The sequence below is a fragment of the Anneissia japonica genome, unplaced genomic scaffold (assembly GCF_011630105.1).
Source record: "Anneissia japonica isolate Jap-2015-1 unplaced genomic scaffold, ASM1163010v1 scaffold287623_len557403_cov176, whole genome shotgun sequence".
NCBI lineage: Eukaryota > Metazoa > Echinodermata > Crinoidea > Comatulida > Comatulidae > Anneissia > Anneissia japonica.
In genome coordinates, this window is record NW_022683923.1 from 202,042 (window position 1) to 208,244 (window position 6,203).

The following is a 6,203-nucleotide window of genomic DNA, read 5'->3' on the forward strand; positions in this document are numbered from 1 at the left end:
CGAGTTCCTAGTCCACATTTCAAGCGCCCTGAGCATCTTACATTTGGATTTGTGCGCTATATAAAACTACACTATTACTATTATTATTTTTATTACAGTTGTTTTTAATAGAGAATAAGTTGCTTTTTGTATAGAGGATCTGTTATGTTGTGAACAGACCACAAATGTTTGTCATCCACACAATACTCAAGACCAACCTACATAATGAAACCTATATCTATAAAGACAGTTTAATTTCGAAGACATGTGAGTTTCATTCATCATCTACTGAAGTGAGAACAGAACACAAAAGCTGCATACAATCAATACATAAGGTTTGCTGGATGGCAGTGTGAATATTTGTTTTTTAGAATCCTATATTCGGTTTCAGTTTATCATTTTTTCATGATCATTATATACGGTAACTGCATAATACAGTATACAAAAAACTATAAATGAAGGGTTGGTCAAACAAGAGCGGAGCTCAAGCAATTTTTGGCAACCCTAAAAAAAAGAATTACATTTCATTTCTAAAAAAATTCCACTGATAAAGGATTGTAAACCTAACCTTCTACCCTAGAATTTAGTTCACTTATTACACAGGGAGTTTACATTATTATTATTCTATTATTATTATTATTATTATTATTATTATTATTATTATTATTATTATTACTGCTATAATTAATGTTATTATTATTATTATTACTGCTATAATTATTATTATTTATTTATTATTATTATTACTATTATTATTATTACTGCTATAATTATTGTTATTATTTATTATTATTATTATTATTATTATTATTACTGTTATATTAAAAGTAGTACACAAAAAGTATATAATTATTATATCTATTATTATTATTATTATTATTAATAATATTATTATTATTATCATTATTACTGTTATATTAAAAACAGTACATAAAAAGTATATAATTAATAATTAAAAAAAAATTTAAATATCTTAACATAATAATACAGAATAAGAAGCAATGCTTTTCTAGATTATAATGCTTTCCTAAATTATAATGCTTTCCTTCCTTACACAGCTTCCCATTCCCTAGAAAGCTTCTTTCCACAAAGTTTCCTCTCTGTCAATGTTTTTTCTCTCCCAAAAATGTTCTTCCTTAATATATCCCTTCTCAATTTTCTAATATGCACATAACTTTTGTATTTCTTTTATAGTTCATTCTAGTATCTTTACAGCAAAAATATTAAAATGCAAGTTGGAAAATGACAAATCTACTAGATAAGCCAATGGGACAGCTGTTATATTTTAAAACCTTTTGCAAGCTGTATATTAGCGATTCATGGAGGTTTCTCAAACTGATCGCTTATCCTGGTTGTAATAATGAGGTTTGTGTTCATAAACTAAGCAATTAAAATAGCACTGTTACATTTCATCTCTCAAAAGCTACACTTTCATTAAAATTGCTGCCAAGACAAAACATGTTGCTGCAATAAAATTCACAATTAACATTCCTGGAAGATGTTAGTGTTAATTTGGATGTGCTCTACCCTGTCAGTTGCTAATACATCCATTCAAAGTGTAGCCTATACCTTGGTAGCTAGCTATCAATACCATCCACTTAGAGTGAAACTACACCCCTACAGTTTTCTTTTTATTCATTTACTTGTGCAAACATTTTTCTATGTATATTATACACCTGCATATGTACTGTTTTTTTTAATGGTTTTGTTTATTTATTTTCCCCCTTTTTATTTTCATCATACTAGTACTATAAAATAATTATTTGTTTTTATGTACCTTTACTTCTCCCTCAAACTTATTCGATGCATTTAAATGAGCAGTCCAAAGTTTAATTTGTTTAATACAAATAGTATTATCTATACTTTAGATAAATGCAGAGGACCAGTGAATGAATCTTGAACCAAGACTAACAGCATTGAATGTACAGTTCAGTGTTTTTTTATATAGCATTATCAGGTTAATTATATACACAGATTTGAGGTTAAATGGTACTATAGATGAATGGATTATCAGACAATCAAACTATTCACTTCTTTTATTGTTTATTCTTGGTGATAAGTTGGCCACTTCAAGATTCAGAGCTAGGCTTTTGAGCCAACTATTGTATATCTCCCATTCTTTACTATCTGTAAACCACAGTTGATTATGGGGATGAATGATTTGGTTTATTGCAAGCTTCCCAGGTATTTAGGGGAAACATGTTTTTGCAAAATGTTTATTTTGATAGTTAAAACTGGGGATATGAGCCTGGGAAAATAGTTTACAGTATATAATTCCCCACTTTTCTGTCTAAAATTCATCCATGTTTACAAGGATATTAGAAGATATTTGGAATTTAAAGGAGGAATTACTCTGAGCTACCATTTCATTTTACACACCCCATTTTTAGATGCACAACCATGTCTGGTATTGAAGTATAGACATTACTGGGTACCTTTATTAATAATTGACAATGAGCAAAGTAAGTAAAATATGAGTTACATTAATCAATTATTGATCAAGGAATTGATTGGAGTTACCTTGACATATGAAAGCAATCATGTAGTAACGCTATGTAGACTCAACCTGGCCATTATACAGTCCCTTCTGGCAATGCTTGCTTTTTAATAATGTTTAGTATTCAATCTTTTATGAATAATATATATGCTCATCAATCTTCAATATTGTATTTCTTTAGTATCAATTTAAAAGGAATTATTAGTATTATATCATATAAATAGTACTATAATGTACTGTATGTATTACGACTCCCAAATGATCAGCTACCAATAGGTGGACCACCCTAACAAAACATTGCTGATATAAATAAATAAATAAATAAAAATAAATAAATACAGTAAATAAATATACAAAAATAAATATATAAACGAATAAATACAGTAAATAAATGAATAAACAAACAAATGAATAAATAATAAACAAAAAAACACATAAATAAATAAAGTACAGTGGCACAACAAAGAGGCCCGCTTCAGCGTATTTGACGTTATATGGAAGTATTTTGATGTATATTTTTACATGTTAGTTCCCCTTTAAAAAACTCTGCTAGGCCATAATGTATGTGGCAAAGATGCAGATAAATATCCCAGGGCCTTTTAAGGCCTGGGGCCCCTGGGTTTAGCTAGTGAGAGACTCATAGCTGATTACGCTACTGTACTTATATTTTTATTAATTTAGATCAGCAAATAGCTCAGTCAGTTAAACTGGTGATACCCACTGTGTTTGCATTTCTTTGTGTAGATATTTTCAGAAATTTGGTCACTGGTTTAATTCCATTTGTACTCTCACATGTTTCAGTGGCAAGATTTGACATGTGTACCGTCTTCTTTTTTTTCATTACTTTCTGATGAATAATATTATCATAGTTTGTGGCGAGACAACAAACAGTATGTTCAACCAGGTTCAACTTGTTCAAGGTGGCTTACGATTAGATGTTTTTCTGTTAGGTTATGATGCATAACCACTAAAATCCATCTGGTTATTGGCGAGGACATGAGACTTAATGTACAGCATGTCAATAACACCTATCCATATGGATTTGTCGGTCATTAGTCAAGAAAAAATACGCTAAGAATCTAAAGTAACGATCGCCAAAATGTAAAAATGAAGTGAGAAAAAATACAAATTTTAAATGGGCATGGATTTAAAGTTCGATATTTAAAGTGCATTTTGGTATCAGAGAAATGAAATGAAAATACGCACAAATTTAATATATCAGAATACATTAGTAAAGCAAAAATAAATTTACACTAAGAATAGTCTACATTGATATTAAAAAAAAGGGAGAGGGGGTGGGCTAGAATCAAGACAGAGGACACAAAGGCACAGAGCTACACGTTCTTTCCAGGGGTATTTACCAATTTACAACCACTGCATTAAAGGCTGGCATTATAGTTCTGTCATAGTATGATTAGCTGGGGGATTGAAATTTCTGCTAGTCCTTCGGGTTACTTAGAGTTTGCAAAAAACATCTGGAAGCATGGATGGAGGGGCAGATCCATTGTTTTTCAGTTTAATACGTTTAATACTCCCTGCACAGGTCAACACTTTACTGAGCTCAAATAAAGACGATATAAATCAAGATCTTTCTACTGACAGTACTGGGGATTGCTTGCTTGCATAGATGTCAACATTTAGCAATGAAAACTTAGGACTGAAAATTTTGGAGAAATTCCAACAGAGTGTCATAAAACTGAGGGAAGGATTTGGGAGGGGGAGGGATATCCCCACCATTGATAGACAGATGGATTAATTAGGAGCCCTGGTAGAGGTCCAGAGAGCTTCACCTCCTGAAAGCTCTCAGATTTTACACATTTTAGATGTGTACTGTAGAAAGATGGACTTTGCAGTTTAGTTTATGACTTTCAAGTCCAAAAATGTAAAGCGTTTACAAACGAAAACTAGCAATTAACATCATTATTTATTTTATAATGGCCTTTAATTGGAGGGAAAATTTTCATTTGGGACCACCAATGCCATGGTCTTTAGTCTGCCAAAACAATGGTCTTTGGTCTCTAAATAGAGGGAATCTTAAATTTAAGAACAATTATGATACTTGATAGGCATTCAACTGGCTGCAGAAATGTGGTCTTTAATGGAGGTAGTCTTTAATTGGAGACTTTAATTGAAAATCTATTTCTTTTCCAGAATTTTAGTAAATTAGTATTAAACTACCCATGCATGTTTGTCTACATAAATTCATCTACTGGATTCATGTCTGCTGAATTTCTAAATAGATATTACTGTGTTTTATAACACACATTAACAAATTTGTTGCAAACATACTAAAACAATAAAGTTAATGGAAATTATACTGGAAATGTTGGAATAAAAAAACATGGCTTTTTACTTTTTTATTAATTTAAAGACATCTCTAAATTTCTAAACCTAAGAGTTACACTAAAAGCAATTCATGTCTCATGTGACAGATAATTGGCAAAAAATGTCTGCTGTTAACTAAGTACTGCAGCTAAATTAATATATCAAGCAGAGTTGTGTCAACGATCAAATATCGGACAACGAAAACATAACTTGGTAACAGTCCCATATTTTTTTTTAATATTAACGAAGAGCTAGAACAGATCCCATCGACAGAAAGTGAACACAATTACATCAGCACTTCTAGAGTACATTAACATTTCCTTATAACAGAGCCTGATGCTTGAACAGTTTGTGAACTGAAATAGCCTAGCCATCCATCCATATTCCATCACCACATGCTGAAGAGAGATTTCCTCTGACAGTCCACAGCCTAATGAATGCTAGGCCTACATCGTGTGATTGATGATACTTCTTAGTAAACACTTCTCTGCTTGTAAATTGATACTGCTTTTTAGAATGGATTCCATTTTGATTATTCTCCTCAAGAAACAAAAAAAAAATCACCATCTAAAAGCAAACATGATGGATAGACACCGTCAATCAAATCCAAAAAAAACAAACGATACAAATGCTAACATGCATTTCGATATGTAACATTAAATAACAATTATACATTATATTATAAATATATATATTATAATATAAGTAATGCATATTATACATACTGGTAAGATCTCATCATCTTAAATAAGATCAATAACAATAATAGTACAATGATGATGATGATGGCAAATTATATTTAATATAACAATAAAAAATATATTCCTAAAATGCTTTGCAACAAATAACCAACTTTAGAAAAACCCAATTCCATATATTTGCTACGAAGCAGCCAATTCATATTCTTGACAGCAATGTTTGTCAAAAAACAAGGGCCTAAACGACTGAAAAGCGGAGTTTCCTTCTTTCGTTCTGCCGGGTAAAATCAATTACTTTAGGCGACGTTTGTAGACTAACCAACGTCCGCATGTGGCGATGCTCGAGTATTACTATTCAGCATTTTTACTATATTTCTAGGTTTCCTATTTCTACATTTAATCGGCCCATGTCTCAGCCACAATATTTTGAGGCCAATATTATTTAGGAACCCATTCAAACCTATTTACTCTAGCCTATTTCAGCGTGCTAATTATTACATTTAGGCGACGCTTGTTGTAGACTGGCAAACAGGGTACCAACACTCGTTTTTACTATGTTTCTGATGTCAGCTCGTCAGTGTTCTAATATAGACAATGGGTCGTGTCTCATATTATTTGTTATATTTTTATTATTCATTATTTTCACTTGACTCGTATAAATAATTTTGTTCGAAGAACATTTATATGCAGTTGTACTTCGCAGC